The sequence below is a fragment of the Anomalospiza imberbis genome, chromosome 21, assembly GCF_031753505.1.
Source record: "Anomalospiza imberbis isolate Cuckoo-Finch-1a 21T00152 chromosome 21, ASM3175350v1, whole genome shotgun sequence".
In the NCBI taxonomy this organism is placed as follows: Eukaryota; Metazoa; Chordata; class Aves; order Passeriformes; family Viduidae; genus Anomalospiza; species Anomalospiza imberbis.
This window is the reverse complement of record NC_089701.1, coordinates 8,542,237-8,563,947: the sequence shown is the minus strand read 5'-3', so window position 1 is coordinate 8,563,947 and position 21,711 is coordinate 8,542,237.

Sequence of the window (21,711 nt, the reverse complement as noted above, 5' to 3'; positions counted from 1 at the left end):
GTCTGAAGATATCTGGGTGAGATTTTCATTAAGAATTACACAGAAATGTGTCAGAAATACATTTCTGATGCAGGGTGCAAGTTCTGGGCAGAAAGGAAGTGGTGGAAGTGGTGACACCGAAGTAGCTGAATGCAGAGGTTGGGATGTGCTCACAGAGGGTGTCAGTAAGCACAGGTTTATCTGCAATCAGGGAATTCCTGCTCACTTCTGTCCTGTCCTGGCCTGGGGCTATCACCCCGGTTTTGCACAGAACTCAAGTGAGATTTATCTGGAAACATTCCTACTCTATTCCAGTCTTAAAGGACCCTGCATGTTTTCTCTGGGATGACTCCTGACTTTCTGGCCAGTTCAAGTTTTCTCTGGGATGACTCCTGACTTTCTGGTCAGTTCAAGTCAAAAGACACCTGAGTCTTTCTGTCAATTTTTCCAGCTGGATGTGTGTCCCCTTTTGAATCACATCCATTCAAGCCAGTTAATTTATTTACCAGGAAAACAAATCCTGGGTTGTCTCAGCTAATCCCAATTTGATATTACAAGGACATCAGAGAGGGCAAAGAGGATTTTACCAATGGTCCATCGAGCTCAGCACCTTGTCTTCAGTAGAGAGCAACAAGACATTCCTTGGGAAGAATATCAGAACAGAAAAACCAGGTATTTATTGAGTGCAATTCTCCAGTTTCATCTGATTTGGGCTCACAGCCTCCCAGATAAAAGGTAGAACTTTTCAATTTTAATCCTATTGTTCTTTACACCCCTGACACGGCAGAGTTGTGGCATTTTCTTATCATTACCACTATCTTTAACAGAATCACTGGAGCACAGCACTACAAAGGCTTGTACAGATTTGCAAAGCATCATTTTTCACAGCATCCCTTATCACCATGGGAACAGGCACAACCTGTTTTAAGCAGAGACAAAGGGATGAGAAAATGGTCTCACTTGGTCAGACCTGGCAGGTTGGATGAGGTGGATCCTCACCTTCTTGGTGGATGCAAAACTTCTGGACAGCCATGAGCAGCAGAGGTTCTAGTTCTGGAAATTAATCTTTATTGGAATGGAAAGATTTACAAATTCTTCCTGTGAAAGTTCATTTGACCCCTTAAGGCAGCAAGTGCAGAGCAGCAAATCCACTCTTTGGGAAGCAGCACATGGAGATCTACCAAAGTAATTTCTCCCCAGCCCTCCTCAACAATGTGACAGTTCTGAAATGCAGGAAAATCCAAATTCCCAATGTCTTGCAGTCACTCTAGAGCAGGCAGTCAGCAACTCCTGCTCATGACTGAGCAGATCAATCCCTCACCAGGGTAGATGATATTCCAGAGGATAATGGAGGTGTAGTTTGTGGGATGTCACCTTGTGTGGTGTTATGAGGAGGGCCCAGTTCTCAGCAAGCTCTTAGGCTTTTACACTCACACCTGGATTGCAGGTCAGGTCTTCAAAGAGAAAAACACCTGTGCTAAACTCATGCAGGAACAGCCAGGTGGTGGTGATGGCTGTAAAAGGAAAAGAGATCAGTGAAGGCCAGTGAGAAAAAATGGGATAAATTTGTGCAAACAAGTGCAATCCAGGTGCACCAGACCTGGTGCTTTCTAAGATAATCTGGTCAGCCCATGAGCACAGCACTGCAAACCCACATGGTGAGCTGGAAAGGCTGGGAAGGTCCTATAATCACAGAATCCCAGACTGGTTTGGGTTGGAAGGGACCTTAAATCTCATCCCTCTGCCTGGGCAGAGACACCTCCCACTGTCCCAGGCTGCTCCAAGCCCTGTCCAGCCTGGCCTTGGGGCACTGCCAGGGATGGGGCACCCCCCATGAAATAGGGGTTCTGGGGTACTCTGGCTGTGTGTTCTGGCTTAGAGGTGGTGATGTGTTTTCAAACATAACAACATCACCCTGCACACCTTTCACACTCTCATCTGCGGTATGATGCTGATTCCCAGAGCACAGTTCACTATTTCATGTCTTCTGACCAGTGTTGCATCAGCTCTCCCCAGTTCTGGTTCAAGAGGTTAAATAGTTAAATTTGCCCCAAATTTGCATTGGCACGAGCTGTGTCCTCTGCAGCAAAGAGCTTTGCATAAAAGGGCAGGGAGATAGAAAACAAGCCAACCACAAAACCAGCAGCTCTAATTATTTCTTGGTAGATATTACAAGTGATTGCCTTTGTCAGGAGAAATACAAAACATCCCAGCCCATTGTTAGTACTTATTGTTCTGCTCCTCGGCTGAAAGGAAATGAACTCACTGAGAGCTGAGAACCCATCCGTGGGGTCACTGGAAATTCAGCCTTGACTGAAGTTGTGATAACTGAAACCTTTATCAAAGACAATAATGCCCAATTTTTGAGAGAAGTGTGGGCATCTAGGTGCCACTGAAATCCAGGGGGTGAAGAGTGTAGGTGCCTTTGGAGGTTCCTGGGTTTATATGAACTGTGTCCATTTCTTGGCAAAGCCATGTTTACATCCATGTAGTTGACTCCCAGAACCTCACCCAAGATCTAAGAGACAAAATGAACCATAATGTCTCTTTTATTACCCTGAGTGATTCCTGCCATCATCCTAATTGAGGGCCATTGATAGCAGGGATGCTGTCAGACTTCTTATGGAATCAGGGAATCACAGAGGGGTTTGGGAAGGAATGGACCTTAGAGATCATCCCTCTGCCATGGGCAGGGACACCTTCTACTACCCCAGGTTGCACAGAGCTCCATCCAGATTGGAATGAGATGATTTCCAAGGTCCTTTATGTTCAGTGAGAGCCCCAGTGGTTGCAGGGTTCTCCAGCCCCCTCTGAGCTGCAGCTGATTGCAGAGACATGAACATGTGAGCACATGTGGAGAGCATTTGATATGGAAATGCAAAATCAGTAAATTGAGGTGGCTGCAAAACACCCTGAGCACTGTGAGGATGAATCACCTCGCCGGAGGCTTTGTTTCCTCCATGAATCACTGCGGGGCTGTGTTTGAACTCCACATCTCAGCCCTTGGCCAAGGCTGAAAAAGTGGTTTGGGTTTATTTTTTAACAGCATTTATTAGAATCTCTGGGTGATCCTGAATCCTGATTAGAATCTCTGTCCATTCACATGGTCCTGAGCAAAGCTGATCTCTGTCTGAAGGAAATGACACTCCAATATCTCATTCCCAACACTGCTGTGAGGATACCTTTGGCTGTCAGCACAAAACACTCTTTTGAGGGAGATGCTGCCTATCTCCCATCTCTCATCCCAGCCTCTTGGAGGGTTTCCAAGAATAGCAACGTTCTTTACTCATTTTGTTTCTCAAATAAGATCACTGTATAAAAATAGACATCAGACAGGAGGAAAATGAGGGGGAAAAGGAAAGGTTAAAGCTGCCACTGAGTAGTATTATCTCATCGGGAAGCTGCAGAGGGTTTATTCATGCTGTGCTGCTGCCTCCTTGCTCAAAAGAATTATATCACTCAGTCTTGTAAGAATATGGAAAATCAGGTGTATTAAATTAGCTGAAAATTGGTTATGGGAAAAAAAAAACACCTCTTGATACTGCAGTGGATGTGCATCATCCATCTCCTTTGGAGCGCAGGTAGAAAGCAGAGGTGTTAGGAGAGATAATAAAATGCAATAATAAAACAATACAAATGGAACAGTTACAAAGGTGCAATAACTTCCACAAATTTGTCAGAGACAGAGTTTGCTCAGTGGGAATTATCGTCTGCTCCAGCACATCCAGAGTCCTTCCCATGTGGCAGCCCCCAAACTGGGGAGCTGGAAAGCCTGTGGTGCCTTTCAGCAGCACTTGAGAAAGTCAATCCAAATGGAAAACTAATTTCTGGGTATTAAACCCCTCTGTGTTCTGCTTATTGACCATAAGAAAATAATGCATGAATTGCAAAGCTGGTAGAAATGGAATAATTAATATAGTTAAAAAAAATACGCAGAGTTATTCAGAATGAGATTTTCAGGCATGTCTAGAGATTTCAATCACTGAAATTCTACTTATTCTGTTATGGAACACCAGAAGAACATTCATTTCCCACAAGGATCTTATAATTTCTTGAAAACCAGGCTGTGTGATTTCAGCAGCATAATAAACATATTGAGCTATATAGAAGTACATTCAGACTCTTGTGCATACTCTGGGATCTAATTAATAAAAAAAAAAAAGAAGATGATTGTATCAATTTCAAGTTCATTAAGAGAGAGAAAAAGAACATTTACACTTGCTGGTGTGAGTGTGGTTCTTAAAGTCTCTGGAAATCTTCGCCTGAGAAAATCCATGAGGTGGATTTGTGTCAGGAGGAGGAAATGCCAATGTAAGGATTTGGGTAGCAGGAGGAAACAAGCACTGGAGCCCATGGGTGTGAAGGGAAAAGCCCCATTTCCCTGTGCTGGGCAGGGGCAGTGACACTGGCACGGTGCCACACACACCCAAAACGGGCACAGAGAGGCAGCACCACCACAAGAGCATCACTGAAAAGGATCTTAACCACAAAATCTGCAGGAGAATAACAGGATTTAAGCCAGAAAGGGCTTTTTAGATCATATAATTTGACACACTGTTCAGGAAAGGGCACAGAGTTTTATCCCAAACCCTGGAAAATGAGAATTCTGCTGAGCACCAGGTGGGGGCTGAGCCGTGGGGCAGTATCAGCATCCTGCACCTGCATGTGGCCCTGTCACCCACCTAAGGGACAGTGTGAGGCTTGTGGGCTCCCAGGGGTGGGGATGAGCATTGGTTTTGGAAGTGAGGACACTGGTCAGGGCAGCTTGGGTGTCTTTGAGACACAGATCTGAGGGTCTGGGTTAGGACAGGCAGGACTCTGGAATGGCTCAGCTGTAATAATCAGAATTTCCCCCTGTGTGAGTATGAAATATTAATCACTGGCCATGGACAGAAGTGTAACTATGAACTAAAGGTTGATCAGTCTGATTTAGGGAAGAAGCTGTTATTTGTGTTCCCTGTGTCTAAGTATTGAAAGCTTTTGATAAAAGAGAGATGAGAGATCTGAGGTCAGATTGAAAACAACCAAACCTTTCTAGGGACCACATCTCTGGTTAGACTTCACTGGGAGAGCAGTTACCTCACAGCTGAATTCACCTGGCAGCATAAGGTACCCAGATTAGAAATAAACCCCCCCTCCAAAAGCTGGCATTCAGCATTTGACAGCTCTTAAATCTCCGTGTGTCGTACAAACAGGGTCTGCTCAGCATGGCATTCATACACTGAACCCTACTGGGCAATAATATGAGAACCACTGAAAAATCAAAGTTCCACCAGCTTGAGAGTCAGTCTGTACATGAAGGGAACTGCAGGAATGTGGGGTGAAAGTCTATTTATAATTCTGGCAGGTTGAAAGGCTTTGTGAGTTCACCTTTCTCAAAATAAGAAAGCTCTATCACTCTTCTGCTCAGGCAAGAAACTGTGAAGTTGTTTATTTTTTCCATCCCTATAGGGCAAATAAGGAAAGATCTTGCAAAATTTCTCCTGTAGAGTGCCTTAGGTGCCAGGGCCACCTTCTGTTCCTCAGCCTGGGGTGGGTTTATCCCCGCAGCAGCTGCTGAGGTGGGTCAGTGTTGGTGTTCCTCCTCTACCTCCCCGTTAAAAGGCTGAAATGAAGCATCAGAAGGTGGAAGTGCCTCTGTTTTACCTCGGGGTTAAACTCAGCTATGCCCTCCAGTCTGAGGACCCTCTTTAGGTGTCTGTGCCCCTAAAGGCCCCCTGAAGCAGTCCCTAAGACTCTGGGGGAGTCCTGGGGATGCCATGATTGGCAGACATGCCAACAGCCATGGTTGCCAGGCCATCACCACTGCCTGTTCATTTACACAAAACACAAAATGTGTAAATCACAGGACAACAGAAAAGGAAAATTAAAGTTGATGCAAACGACTCAGGAGCATGAGCACACACGGAAAAGCTGCAGCAAAGGATGAAGTGCTGTCAAAATCCCCCCAAAAAATCAATGTTAAAAACAAAAAAGTCAATGTTAAATGAAGGCAATATAACCTGTCTCCTCAGGGGGACAGGAGCTTTCTCTCCAGATGTGAAACTGGTAAAAGTCTTAAGAATGAGTTCTAAAATGCCTAAAGGATGGAAATTACCTGGACTTTATTCATGGTGATTGGAACAAGTTCAGCTTGAAGCTGCTGGGAGCTTTTGGTTACAAGCTGAGGCCTGGGACACCTTCAAGCTGGAGCTGCTTTCTTGGGTTCCCATCAGCACAGTTAAAGACAGAAATCACCAGAAAAGGCAAAAGAGAAGCTGGAAGTTCCCTCCTGGGAGCACTGCAGCACTTGGCTGGCCAACATCTCCAAACAGAGCTGTGGAGATCACAATTAATGATCCTGCTAATTGGGGTGTGCCAATGCACAGCTGTGGATCAGCACTGCTCTGCAGGGCTGGGCTTCTCACAGGCTCTGCTCATTCACAAGGGGCAAGATTCTAAAAAAAAAAAAAAAATTAGGATTAATTTATTCTGGGCTCCCCGGGCCAGTTCTGAAGGTGGCATCTGTGTAAATAGACAGTGCTTTCTTGGTAAATGGTTCATCCTGGCTTATCTGGCAGAGCACTTTGGTAATGTTTGTAATTACCAATACCAGGGCTGAATACAGAAACAGCCCAAGCAAGTTCTTTGGTCTAGATATCTCTGAGATAGATAAAGGCAGGGAAAATTACTGAGAGCATTTGAGAGAAGGAGCTCATTTGGGAGCAGGAGCCTCATTAACAGGCAGAGGGTCGGAGGTTAATTATTATTATTCTTGTGAAAAATCACCCCCAACTTTTGCCATCACCCTTCTGAGGGTGGCAGTCATCAAATAAGCATAATGCACCCTGCCTGGGAATGAAATTATGGAAGGCTGTCATGGAAAAGGGATGATCCAGGGTTTGGGAGCCATCACAGTCAGGTACATCCAGGGGGGAGCAGTGACAGTGGGGTAAGGGAATAGGGGCATCCCTGTGTCACACAACAGCCATGATTGTCAGGGCATCACCACTGCCTGTTCATTTACATAAGCCACAAAATGTATAAATCACAGGAGAATGGAAAAGGAAAATTAAAATATTCAGCCTTGAGTGACAGTCTTTGTTTGTCCCTACAGAGGTATTTGTCAGGTAAAATCCTGCATCTGCCAGCATTTTCTCTGGAACAGTTACCCTGAAATCACCCAAAGCCTTTTCAGAGCTGTTTTTCCTAGCTGCAAGACGGACACATCCACTCTGAATCCTGTTTGGCTTGCCCTCTGTGGAATTAAGTTTGGCATTTTTCTTTGATTCCAATCAGGACATACAAAAGCTCTGTGCATTCCCATTGATATTCACATCATTTCTACTCCAGCTTCTCTTGAATTAAAGAAACACCAGAATCTTTGCAATGTCACTCTCAGTTTATGCAGGTTGAACAATTTAATCTTGCCCGTTCTTGAATTCTGCCTCCCTCTTATTCTTTTCTTTGATGCCTTTGTGCAAATCTCTTGGGGCTTCTTGGGCACACCACACACAGCAGGTTTTGCTGGTGGAAAAGCAGGATTTTCCCCTGTCCAGAAGAGCTGGGCACTGAGATGCCTGAAGGACACTCAAGAGAAACCATCAACATGAGCCACTGTAACAAAAAGCATTTTTCTGGCAGTTCTACTTTTCCAAACTTTTTCCTTAGATTTTCCACAGTGGAGCCCTGCCAGCCTACATTGATCACAGAATGGTTTGGGTTGGAAGGGATCTTAAAAATCATCTGGTACCACCCCCCTGCCATGGGCAGGGACACCTCCCACTGTCCCAGGTTGCTCCAAGCCCTGTCCAGCCCGGCCTTGGGCACTGCCAGGGATCCAGGGGCAGCCACAGCTGCTCTGGGCACCCTGTGCCAGGGCCTGCCCACCCTCCCAGGGAAGGATTTATTCCCATTACCCTGTTTATCCCTGCCCACATTTATCTTAAGTCCAGTCCCCCTTGTCTCATCACTACCCATCCTCATGAAAGTCTCTTCCCAACCTTCCCAACCTTCTTCCTAGCCTTCTCATAAGTCCTCTCAAGCACTGGAAGCTGCTCTAAGATCTCCCCAGAGCCTTCTCTTCTCCCAGAAGAAGGAATGCCACAAGGGGAAGCTCAGCTACACCCTGCAGAGGTGTCACCAAGCAGCACTTGGGGACCTGTGTGTTCCCAGAGCTGGCTGACAATTCCCAAGGAGCTGAAGCCCTGTGGGATCCAGGAGCTGTGGTTTGGTGAGTCAGCAGCAAACAGCTCCCAGAGCAACTCAAGGTGATGCTGAACTCAGTGAGCAAACCTGGCCTGCGGTTTCGTGCAAAGCCTTTTTCCTTCTTTTAGTCTGCGTGGGTTCATGCCCCCTAAATTTCACTCTCAGTTTCAGGTGTGAATGAATTCACTATCTTCAGGTTGTATTCAGTTAAGTGAAACTCCCCAGTTTGGACTGGTTTCAGTACAAACCTAAGCAAAACCACAGAACTGCTCATGGTCTCCAGACCAAACCATGCAGTTCACCTTTTTTTGGGGTTTCATTATGAAAATTTCATGGAGTCTGAAATAGAATAGACACAAAGCTTTGAATTGTGGCCTGTCCTCTTCTGCCTACTGGGAATATAATGGTTGGTGATGGAAATCTTTGCTGCCGAGAGACATTTCTGTGCTCCCCAGTTGGTTTTAAGTGAAAATTGATAGATTTATTTGCCCTCCTTGAGTCTTGAGCTTTGAGCTTGGTTTTGGCCCTTGCTTTGGTCTTCTTAGCATGGATTCAATCCATGTCTGGAAGACCAAAAGTCACAGATTCTTCCTCATGGTGGGAAATCAGTGCAGGCATGGCATAGCCAAGCCTGTATCTTCTATATCTCAGTGTTTAAAGAGATTTAGAAAATGCTCAGACTCTGGTGTTGCTCTCTCTTACTGATTAACAGGGGATTCTTCCAGGGGAGATTAAAACTTGGATAATTTCTAAGTCATGGAAATGATGAAGCACTTGGTAATTCAGAGTTTCACACTTATGTGAGTGTGGTGCACATAAAAGACACCTTCAGCCTTGAATTTGTGACAATTAAATAGCAGAGAAATGAAAACGTGAGTGAGATGGAGGGTGGGCAATTCTGGAGAAAATTTGTAGAAATTTTGTCTTGAAATATTTTTAGTATCATTTTTAGTGATACACAAGCAGATGTGTGTATTTTTCCTGGGTACACTTCCAAAGTCTGTGTCTCACCTACTGAGCCAATTCTGTCATCCAGGATATATCAGTACTAATCCATTCTGCTGAATTCCTTAGGAATTACCTTACTGAGCACAAATGAACCAAGAAACAGCTAGACTGGAAGATTTCATTTTAGAAGACAGCCAGGTTTCAGCTCAGAGGCTTCCAGTCAAGATGGACTTGCCTCTTCTTTCAAGGAGTCACGACAATGTTTAACTAACTCCAGTCTGATGGATTTGCTTCTCTTTTCTGTTGGATTGACAGACCCGGAGAGAAAAGAGGAAAACCTTGTGGATTATTTTCCTTCAGCTGTCATTAACTCACATCTCACATTTCCACCGGTCTAAACTTTCTTTATTTTAACCTAAATTTGCATTAACTCAGGTTCAAATTTCCTTCTTTCCCCAGCTAGAATAAATAAATAAACAGACAAACCAAATTTGTCAAATGTCTCTTAGCAAAGATATTTTCTAGACCCCAAACCATTTGTTCACTTCTGTTCCTGTTGAACAGGGAAAATCTGTACCCAATTTCCCCTGTTCAACAGAGAGAGTGACTTCTCAAAACATGCAGGATGGGAAAATGCAACTTCAAACAGTGTTTTGAATGAATGAAATAAAAACACAGTAAACTATTGAAACATCTGAGGCATCCACTCAAATGCAAAAAATATGCCCTCCCTCTGTGGCCGCTGCTAAATGTAACGAGGCAGTTTCAGGATGTGTCTTGGTACGCTGCTTTTGGTTGGTTTGGTTGGGTTTGAACTATTTTCTAGACAAGGTTGGCCTGTGGGAAAAACCCAGACTGGGAGTAAATCTGGTTTCACATCTGGTGTCTGCCCAGGGCTGTGTCATGATGGTGTCCCACTCCGTTGGCTCTGGGAGAAAGGAGCATGGCATGACCTGGGAGGGTGTCAGCGTCCCTTGGAAGTGAGGCATCATTTTAGAGGAGATATTCAGGACTTTCCCTCGGGTTTCTTAGGCCAGAAGCCCAAGGGAAAAAGAGTGGGAGAGGAGCAGGGACCACTCTGCAAGGAGTGTCACCAAGATGTGCTCTGCACTTTTCTGCTGCTCCATGAACACCTTGGGAAGGGAAATGTATTTGAGACCAGCTCTGAGCAAAGCACCTCATTATGATAGTATCTATGTGTCTAAATCCAGCTATTTTCACCCCACAGATCAAATCTTATTAGAAACAAAATCTTCTTGATTTTTACTACTTTACACACAGAAAACCTCAGGCCGGGGCTGGAGAAGTGAAAAATGGAGCAGAGACTCTCCAAAAACTTGGCTGGATGAATTGGGCAAGTGAGGTCTGTGGAGCTGCAGTGGGGTACTTCCCTGAATTCCAACAGGACCATTGGCCAGAGAAAAGCTCCATGAACACTTGTGACAAGGGGTTGTCCCTGTTGTCCCAGCTGAGCCTGAGCTGGGCAAGGCAAGGAATCAGGGAGGGATGTGGTGAAGATCATGAGGAGGTGGTGGTGTAGGTTGTGAGAGAACATGAAGCAGTTTTGACACAAGCAGAGGAAACTTCACATTTGGAATTTCAAAAAGTCGACTCGACATTTCTGCCATAGCAGATAAACATCTCAGTCTCTTTTATGGCTGGGAATGGTCTTTTTCTGTTTATAAATAGAAAAAAAACACAATAAGTTATCCGGTGTTATTTCCTCTGGGGCTTTTTGGGGGTGGATATCTGTGGGTGGTAAACAGCCCACAAAGAAGTTGTTGTGATTAATAATCAATGGGAAGCAGGGGAGGGCAGGGGCTGAGGCTGAGATGAGCCAGGTTTGGGCTCACCACAAACAAATATAGGTGAGAGAGGGACAGCACAGCCACACTGCTGCTCTGGGGCTGTGATTATTGGACACAGTCTCAAGCTGCATCAAGGGAAATACAGGTTGGATATTAGGAAAAAGTTTTTCACAGAAAAGGTGATAAAGTTCTGGAATGGCTGCCCGGGGAGGTGGTGGAGTCACCATCCCTGGATGTGTTTAAATGAAGCCTGGATGTGGCACTGGGGTGCTGCACAAACACACTCCGAGGCAGTCTGGTGAGTGCAGCCTGGTCAGGTGGTGCAGAGGCTGTTGAGGAGGAGACGCACAGGACATTTATCAGGGTTTTGAGGCTCTGTGTCCCAGTCTGGAGTGCAGGAACTGCCCTTGTTCTCCTGGAGCATCCCCGGACTGGGCAGCAAAGCCTTCAGTGCTGGTCCTGCAGGGGATGGATCTGCCTTTGGGGAGAGGGCAAGAGAAAACCTTTGGAGTTGGAACTCTGAGGTACCCCAGGCATTTCTGCATGCCCAGGTGGGCTGTGGCCATGGGCACAGTCCCAGCAACTGCCAGCTGGTAAATCTGTGCCAGCTGCATCAGCAAACCCAAGATACCCTAAACCCTGTGGGTGCCGTGGCATTTGGGATGTACTGGGGATACATCTCGGCAGTGAGGCTTTAAAGTGACCTTCAGGACAACCTCAGCCATCAAATCTGAAACCAGCTGGAGCTTCTCAGGGTGCCCAGAGCAGCTGTGGCTGCCCCTTGATCCCTGGAATTGCCCAAGGCCAGATTGGACAGGGCTTGGAGCAGCCTGGGACAGTGGAAGGTGTCCCTGCCATGGCAGGGGTGGCACTGGATGAACTGTAAGGTCCTTCCAGCCCAAACCATTCTGGGATTCTGTGAAATATTGCAGTGGATTCCCCTCCTCTCAGAAATGCCATTTCACTAAAAGCAAAACTGGATTTTGGAAAGGTAATCATTCTGATAAATCTATTCAGAAATAATAAAAAAAAGCCCCTTTTAATAAGCTTGAAAGACACAAGTTCAGCATTCGGAGAACAGAATTATTTCATTTTTCTATAAAAATGACATTTTGTTTTGGAACTCTCCACTTGTTATTAATTTATTCAATATTTTTATTCAGCTTGAAACTATGGGGAAAATTAAGTCTTTTGATCTATGTTTGCTACATTTTAGTGGTGGAGAAAGGGACTTTTTCCTTGTGATACATTTCTAGGAATTTTTTTGTAAATAGAATTTATTCTTAAGCTACCTCATTACAAACCAAACACAACAGCTAATTAATTCCTGATGAAATATTTGCATCACTGGCAGTTTTTCAGTGATAGCAAACTCTGTCAGCACTTCTATTCAGCAGTTCAGGAAGTCTTCCCTTACTGCCAACCTAATGGATTTTGTAACACTTTAGAAAAGGATCAGGTTTTTTTTATCTCCTGAAGAAAAAAAGAATTCCTCACTGCAACAAGGGCTGGATGATGATGCACAAGAGGGGACAGGGACTTGCAGGCAGGAAAAATAGGTGATTATAGGAAGAGGTGGAGAAGGAAGGAGCTGTAGGGTTAAGTGAGGATTAGGTGGCTGAAAGATTAAACTTGTGGGTAAAAGGGAATGGGAGGGATGTTGTGATGAACTTTTCACAGGACCTGGGCACAAGAAAAGGTGTCCATCCTTGCAGGGCACTGTCCAGGGGATGGAGCCAGGCAGAGGTCAGGCAGCTCCAGCGGAGCAGCAAGCTGCTGCTGACTGGTGACTACACTGAATTTCTTTAGGAAATTCTTTCGGGCACCGTTTTTCTGATTAAAGCCAGCGGTTAGATCAGGGATTCTCCACACAAAGAGGAATTTTCTATCGGCAGCCTTTGAGACTTCTATATCTCTGTTCTTATAATGTCAAAATCTAAATATTTAGCCTGGCCTCCAGCTGAGTGTGCAGCACAAAGGGAAGGAAAGCAGCCAGGTGGAAACCAAAATGACAGAGCACATTGTGGACCTGCAAGTCAGAACAAATCCCAGTCAGAAGCAGAGTCTGGTGACCTCAACCAGAAGTTCACTGGGTGCAGCCATTGAAAGGCAATTAATCTGTAGGATTAATTGAAAGGTAGAGGAGGAAGTGCCCCAAGAGCTCAGGTTAGCACAGGATACAGTCCTAGACGGCTGCACAGCCCACAGCCCAAGCTTTCAACACCCTGCAGTGGAATGGGCTGTGATAGCCATCTCTGTGAGCAAAGATCTGCCTGCCAGGAGATGCTGGGGCTCTAAAACTGGGAGAAAATCATTCAGTGACTCATCAATTCAGTAGAAAAGGAACTTTCAGGTTGACCAAGCCTGTTCATGAATTTGAGTTGGGTTTTGCTGAATGGTTGAGGTGAAACCACAAGTATTGGAAGTGCTGAAACATGAGAATTAGACAAGAAAAAGCTGTGGTTTAGATCCAAGATTGCTTGCTTGGTTTGGCTCTTGCCAAAACCTGAGACATATGATGGAGGTATTTTTCCTCATCCATTACTAGGCTGGTTAATTTGCCAATGGTTGTCATAATAGCAGATGTAATCTCCTCTCTGAGTAATTCAGAGCACAGATTTGAGCAATCTTCCCCCATCTTCAAGAAATCATGACTCTGACAGCATGCACAAATTAGAATACCATAATCCGAATGAAAGCATAGGAAAATACATGATAATAATTCCATGAAAACTGCAAACTAAAATTCCCTCCCTAGGAGTCCCAGAATGAGTACATATTAGAGGAGTCTGTGAATTCGGCCACTGATGACCTCAACTCAACAGGAGATCAACAACCCTTTCAATATTAGCTGAGTAAAATGAAACTCCATCTTGGCTTCAAGTTCTACCTTTATTTCTATGCCAGGAGCAGTGATAGACACAGAAAGGTGAGTTCCATACATACTTAATAAATAAATAAATGAATACATACATAAATAAAGACATATATAAATAAATAAAACCATTCTGGAGCCCAGCAGGGACAGATTGTCCAGAGCCACCTAACCAATGGAATCACAGAATGGCTTGGAAGGGACCTAAAAGGATCATCTGATTCCACCCCCTGCCATGGGCAGGGACACCTTCCACTGGAGCAGGGTGCTCAGAGCTCCATGTAGCCTGGCCCTGGACACTTCCAGGGTCACCACCTGCTGTCTTTGGTCTGCAATGAGCACAGAGCAGCCCAAATGCCCATCCAGCCCAGTGCACCATCAGCAATAACTGAGTACCAGATGCTCTGGGAGAGAGGAAAAGCCACAGCTAAAATACATCAGGCATTCACCTGAGTGAATTCCTGCTTGAGTCCAGTTACACCCTGTGGCAGTGATATCCATGATTTAATTGTGCAATGTAGAAAACAAGCATTCTTTTCATTTATTTTAAGTGCTGAAGAGTTTGTTTTCCTGGCATGCTCCTTAGGTTTGTTAGGTCATGGCCTGGATTCATCTCTGGCTCGCTGCCTCCCCTCAGTCAAGATTTAATAGGGATCTTTGAAATCTCTTTATTTTGAAATCAAGAGTGAGAAATGGAACTTTTCCAAAGGGGATTGTCCAGTTTATTTTATGCCTCTGGTTCAGGAGAGCATGGCTCATGTCCTGTCCCTCCCCAGAGACTCTGCTGCCATTGGCTTCAGCTGAGAGAGCTCCATCCCTGGGACACTTCAGTGTCTGGGCAAACACAGCCTGGCTGGACAGGACATCACTGCCTGAAGTCTCAGACAAGGAAAAGAAGGAGGAAAATCAAAAGCAAGGTGTAGTCTTGATATGAATCCTGCAGGGCGGCCAGACCCAGAGGGCTGTGGCCCCTGTGGGACAACTCAGAAAATGCCTGAGTTTCATCTTGGAGCAAAGGCCATTAAAAGTGAGCTGAGTGAAAGGGGAAGGTGTCTCTGCTGGTTTCTAGGATGAAGCAGCTGCAGGACCCTGCCCCATGGGGAACCAGAGCTGCACCCCATCCCCTGCATGAAGAGCCAGCAGGGATCACAGAATCACAGAATAATGAGGTTGGAAGAGACCTCTAAGATCATCAAGTCCAACCTATGCCCTAACACCTCAACTAGATTATAGCACCAAGTGCCATGTCCAGTCTTTTTTTAAACACATCCAGAGATGGTGATTCTACCACCTCCCTGGGAAGACAATTCCAGTACTTTATTATTCTTTCAGTGAATTTTTTTTCTAATATCCAGCCTATACCTTCCCTGACGTAGCTTGAGCCTGTGTCCTCTTGTTCTGTCAGTTGCTGCCCAGGGGAAGAGACTGACCTCCACCTGTCTACAACCTCCCTTCAGGAAGTTGTAGAGAGCAATAAAGTCACCTCTAAGCTTCCTTTTCTCTAGGGATGCAGCCCTTCCCGAGGCCAGCCCGGCTGGGAGGCACTGTGCAGCTCTGCTTGGCCTTAAGTGGTTTATCTGAGAGCAGAAAACTCCAAAATCATGAAGAAAAACTGAAATGAAACAGTATTTGTTCGTTAAAAGAGCTGAGGCAGCTGTTTAGGTTTGTTTTCATTTCAGCGGATGCCAGGTAATTTTTAATTTTGATGTGTGTTCTTTCTCCCATCCCTACAGATGCGGGCACAGTAAGAACACACCTCAGGTTGCCTGACAGATTTCTGGTGTGGTTTTGTAAGGCTTCCTGAGAATCAGGGGACATTTCTTGTTTTGCAGCATTACAAAAACCCACAAGTGCCTGAGTGCTCTAACAAACAGGTCAGTGTGGGGAGAGGTTACCCAGGGGCACAAATTGTGTCTCTGCCCTGGTCAGCTCCTCTGCTGGCCCGTGGCACAGAGCCACACTGAGGCTCCTGGTGGCCCCTCAGGGGTTGGGATGTGCCAATGAGGTCCTGGAGCTGCAAGGAGAATGTGGTTCGTATTTACCAGCACCTGTGGCAAATTCATCTCAGAGCCTCCCACAGCGCACCCTGTGTGCACACAATGATGCAGAAAGAACAGGAGGAGGCAGCTGGTTGTGTCAGATGTTCCCCTGGTGCTGGAGAGTTTAGTTTTGAAAGAAAAAAAAAAAAAAAAAAAGCTTTAAGGTACTTTCTGTTGTTTTTTCAGTTTTTTTTTTTTTTTTTCTTTCACTGAGGACATTGGGTGGAAATTATTACAGCAGGAGCCAGGCAGGCTCTGTGTGTGAGCTGAGCTCTGCCCAGCCCTGTGCCTCGAGGAGTGAGGATGTGAAGGAATGGGGATGGTGGCAGAGCAGGGAGGAAGGAAAGGGATGATGCTTTGGGCTCTGGCAGTGATTTTCTCTGCTGGTTTGTGACTGTGCTCAGCTCTTGACACAGGTGAAATGGAAATCCCCAGGATTTGGTGTGTTTGAGGGGTTCCTGTAGAAAGTGTTTTCCAGCAGATTTCTCAGTGAGAAGAAAAATTTAACAGAAGAAGAGGAAAGATTAGGAACATTTATTTTACCTTCCTTGCCATGCCCACATGGACACCTCTATCTGGCTGTGCCAGATAATTTAAATATATAATTATTAGCTATATAATTATTTAATATATATAGTTAGATATATATACTATTAATGTATAATTAATATAATATAATATAATATAATATAATATAATATAATATAATATATAAATATTATAATATATCTAATTATATAAAATTAGATATATAATTATTTAAATAGATCATTATTAGATATATTTATTCGATAAATAAATAATCATTAGACAATACTAAGAATTATAATTAATTTAAATAGAAATATTATAAATAGTAAATGTTAAATTTAAAATAATTAGAATTAATAATATATAATTGTAATTTTGTGGTAATACAAGCAAAGCTTTAAGAAAAGGCTTTTTCCATGAAGAAAACCCTCTTCCCTAGGTGGGAGACAGCGAGGAGAATGCAAAATTCCAGAAAGTTGTAGAGCCAACGACACTGGGTGATTAATGAACCAACCCATCTGTCTTGCCCCGACCACAGCACCACAATGGACTTTCACCTTCTCCTGAGGGCCAGGCTGCTTCGAGCTGATGTTTCTGCACTCAGAAAGGGACTGGGCTCTCACAGGGGAAGGCACTTCTGTAGAATTTCTGGTATTGCTCTGTCCTGAATGATGTTTATGCCAGGAGCAGCAATAGACACAGAAAGGTGTGTTCCATGCATACATAAAATAATAAATAAATACATAAATTCATCAATAAATGCATATCTAAATAAATAAAACCATTCCGGAGCCCAGCAGGGGCAGATTGTCCAGAGCCACCTAATCCGTGGAATCACAGAATGGTTTGGAAGGCACCTTAAAGGATCCTTAAGCAGCTTTGAAACACTGCAGTGTCTCTTACACTGTAACATGTGAAACAACTCTTGAGATGATAAAGATATGAAAAATAATCTTGTGACTCTTGCAAGGACTAAGGGTGTAGCCTTCACATTAATAAAATATAAATCACACTGGTGCAATTCATTGCTGTCCACTCCCTAGAAGCAGCATAAGCCAAGAAATGAGAGCTGCCAGATGTGAAAACTGCCCAGAAATGATCTGCTTTTGACAACAGCACGATGTATCCTGCTGGTTGAAATCCAATAAAACTCATAAGAATGTGCTGACTACCTTCAGCCCCACTGAAAGTCAACATGGAGGTCCTGTGTCTAAGAAAGAGCCCTTGAAACATCTCACCTTGGCCAGGTGCAAATGAAGGCTTCCAAAATGCCAGGTGTGGTCACAAGGGCTGAATGAGAGCCATTTGTACCAGACTTGAGCCTCCCCCATAGGTCTGTAGGCTTAGAGCTGTATGCAGTTTGAAATCATGAAAAAAGGAAAGACTAATAGAATAGTAGAATAAAAGAATCAAAAAATCCCAGAATGGTTTGGGTTGGAAGATATTAAAGACCATCCACCACCACAGGCAGGGACACCTCCCACTGTCCCAGGCTGCTCCAAGCCCCATCCAGCCTGGCCTTGGGCACTGCCAGGGATCCAGGGGCAGCCACAGCTGCTCTGGGCACCCTGTGCCAGGGCCTGCCCACCCTTCCAGGGAACAATTTCCTCCCAAATATCTAACTTAAATTTCCCCTCTTTCAGTTTGAACCCATTCTCCCTTGTCCCATCTCTGCAGGTCCTGATGAAGGGTCTCTGGCTTCCAGCTGCTGTGAGGTGTCCACACAACCCGCTTGTCTCCAGGATGAACATTCCCAGCTCTCCCAGCCTGTCCCCATAGGGGAGGTGCTCCAGTTCCCTCACCAATTTCACACCCTCATGTGGACTTGCTCCATGCCCACGAGGGAACTTGAGAGGATTTTGGTGCCAAGACTGCACCTGTGGCTGCCTGTGCCTCAAAGGATGTTTGCAGCACCTCCAGTAAAACAAGCTGTGGCAACTTGAGGGTAGGAATTTTTCTTTCTGGTGAGGCCCATTGGGCAGCTCACCCACAAACACAGCCTTTGGGACCATGGTGCCAACTCACAGCCCTGGATCACTGGAATTTCTGATCAAAACCACAGAAAGACCAAGGTATTAACATAAAATATCCAGGGCATCTGGCTCTTCCCAGAGCCAGGAGGGGCTGCAAAGCTTTCCACCTGGCCCAGCCCTGCTCAGATTGCTGATAATCAACACGGGAATGTGCCCGTGGTTAAGAACATCCTGGTGGGGTGTCCCTCTCCTTGCCTGCAGCATTGGTGTTTCCTTGCTAATGACAGATTTTTAAAAGTCCCAAAAATGTTAAGGAAGAACCTCAGTGCTGAAAACTGAATCTGGGAGCTGCTGCTGGGGACGGTCCAGTAAAACTCCTCTGCTGGAAGGGTTGGTGGTCCAAAAATACCTGATTTCCCCTAGGGAACTGGAATGCCCTATCTCTGTGTTGGAGGTGCAAAGTTTTCGTTAGAAATAAATGGGCCAGTGGATTTTTTTCTACTTGAAGAGTGTTTGTTTTCTGTGCTTTAATTTTTTCCAGGAAGAGATAACTGAATCTCAGAACTGATGCACTCCCAACTCTTACACGCTGGCACTGCTTATTAGCTGCTTGCTCAGTGGAGAATATTCTTCCTTATATAGGTCTTTCAGAAAGTAGGTCAGGGGATTAACGTGAGTACTGCGTACTAAAAATCCTCTTTGACAGCCTGTCTTCCTTCATTATTTTCTCACTCTGCCCACTGCAGATGCCAACACCTGCCAGCTCCTCTGCTGTTTTCTCCTGGGGTCAGCAGGGATGACCACAAAAGGTTTCTCCACTTGGATCCCGCAAACAACCTTGGCCCGTTGGTTTTTCTGGCGTGTTTGATCCCTGACATCACTGAGCTTTGAAGAAGGAGAGGTTGTTTTCCAAAGAAATATGGCAGTGACACACCAGCCCAGGCATTGGGGTGATTTGTCAGTGGAAAAACACCTGGGCAGAGACGGCCTTGGCCACTGAAGGATGGAGCACTCAGATCCTTTTTGGGAGTTGCTGTTCTGAGAAAAGAGCAGCCGGGCCCAGTGCCAGGCAGGGTGTGAGGAGCTCCCACAGCAGCCCTGCAAGCAGCTTCATCTTCTCTATGGCAAGTGCTTCTAGGAAGTTCTGCAGGGCAAATAACAACGATCACCACCAAAGCCTTCTGTGAAATGTTTGCTCTCCACATGATGTCCTCGGTTCCGTGGCTGCTGGTGGTGCTGCTCGTGTTTGTGCTGATGGGGCATTTCTTGGGCTGTTTACAGGAGATACAGAACAGCTCTCTGTGACATCCTTACAGTCACACAATGGCCTGGGTGAGCAGGGACATTAAGGATCATTTCATCCCACCCCTGCCATGGGCAGAGACACCTTCCACTATCCAAGGGTGCTCCAAGCCCCGTCCTTGGGCACTTCCAGGGGTCCAGGGGCAGCCACAGCCTCTCTGGGCACCCTGTGCCAGGGCCTCACCACACTTACAGGGAAGGATTTATTCCTACTATCTGACTTAAATTTTCCCTCTGCTAGTTTAAAGCCAATCCCCTTTGTCCTATCACTACTTGCTTTTGTAGTCTCTCATATATATATATATATATATATACATATATATATATATACACACACAAAATACAAAATTATATGCCTATACATATCCATGTAGTCATGTCACCAATAAAAGATCTAAAACCCATCTTTAGAAACTCATTTGCTTTAAATAGAAATTATTTATGAGACAAAACACAATACTATTATCATATATTCACTTCACAGACACTCTTAAGCTGAGTCTGTGTCTGTGTGCACATCCACGCCTGTCTCGGAAGATGTCTGAGGGGCCCTCAGCCCTGGGTGTCCCTGTCTGTCCCTGCGGGTCCCTGGATGTCCCTGGGTGTCCCTGGGTGTCCCTGAGTGTTCCTGGGTGTCCCTGAGTGTTCCTGGGTGTCCCTGTGTGTCCCTAGGTGTCCCTGTGTCCCTGTCTGTCCCAGTCTGTTCCTGTCTGTCCCAGTCTGTCCTGGATGTCTCTGTGTCCCTGTGTGTCCCTGTGTGTCCCTGTCTGTCCGTCCCTGTCTGTCCCAGCCTGTCCCTGTGTGTCCCAGTCTGTCCCAGTCTATCCCTGGGTGTCCCTGTCTGTCCCTGTCTGTCCCTGTCTGTCCCAGCCTGTCCCTGTCTGTCCCTGTCTGTCCCTGTCTGTCCCAGCCTGTCCCTGTCTGTCCCTGTCTGTCCCAGTCTGTCCCTGTCTGTCCCAGCCTGTCCCTGTCTGTCCCAGTCTGTCCCTGTCTGTCCCTGTCTGTCCCAGTCTGTCCCAGCCTGTCTCTGTCTGTCCCTGTCTGTCCCAGCCTGTCCCTGTGTGTCCCTGTGTGTCCCTGTCTATCTGTCCCTGTCTGTCCCAGCCTGTCCCTGTCTGTCCCTCTCTGTCCCAGCCTGTCCCTGTCTGTCCCTGTGTGTCCCTGTCTGTCCCAGCCTGTCCCTGTCTGTCCCTGTCTGTCCCTGTCTGTCCCTGTGTGTCCCTGTCTGTCTGTCCCAGCCTGTCCCTGTCTGTCCCTGTCTGTCCCTGTCTGTCTGTCCCAGTCTGTCCCTGTGTGCAGAGGGCAGAGCAGGCCCAGGCTCTGCTCCAGGCCCAGCGATGGCCCCAGAGCCCCAGGCAGGGCCTGAGCCCAGCAATTCCCTGCCCAGGAGGCAGAGCTCCTGCCCCGGGCAGTGCCAGCCCTGGGCAGAGCCCAGGGAGGCTGTGGGGTCTCCCTGACTGGGAATATTCCAGAACCATCCGCCCTGTGCCCTGTGCTCTGGGGTGGCCCTGCTGGAGCAGGGAGGTGGCAGCAGTGACCCCACTGTGGTCCCCTCCAGCCTGACCCACCCTGGGATCTGTGGTTCTGGGATTCTGTGAACTAACACACATGGCCACTTAGCAGGGCAGATGTACACTCAACAGGGTGACCTTTGTGCAGAAATGCCAAGGGCAGAACAGCCCCCAGCCACCTGCTGTACCAGCAGTACCCGGGCAGTGTGACCACCTGGGAGGGAGCAAAGCCCTGGCAAAGGCCCTGGCTTTGAAGCTGGTCATGCAGCCTTGAAATGAAAAAGCAGCTGAAGTTTCTTTGGCCAGGGACAGATGCAAAGCTCAGAGCTTTTTTGCTGCAGAGACATTGAACTCTCGCTGTGTGCTGTCACTTTGCAGTTGCAATAAAAGCCCCTTGCCAGCCACTGCATCCTTGCTGCTATTTCTTCTCCAGATCATGGCCTAGCAAGGTGTGCACAGAGTTACCCCCTGTCATGTGAGCCCCCGCTCCTCACACAGCTGAGTGTGCCCCCATTTGCTTTCCAGCTGCAGACAGCCCAGCCCTGGTAGCCGCCTTTG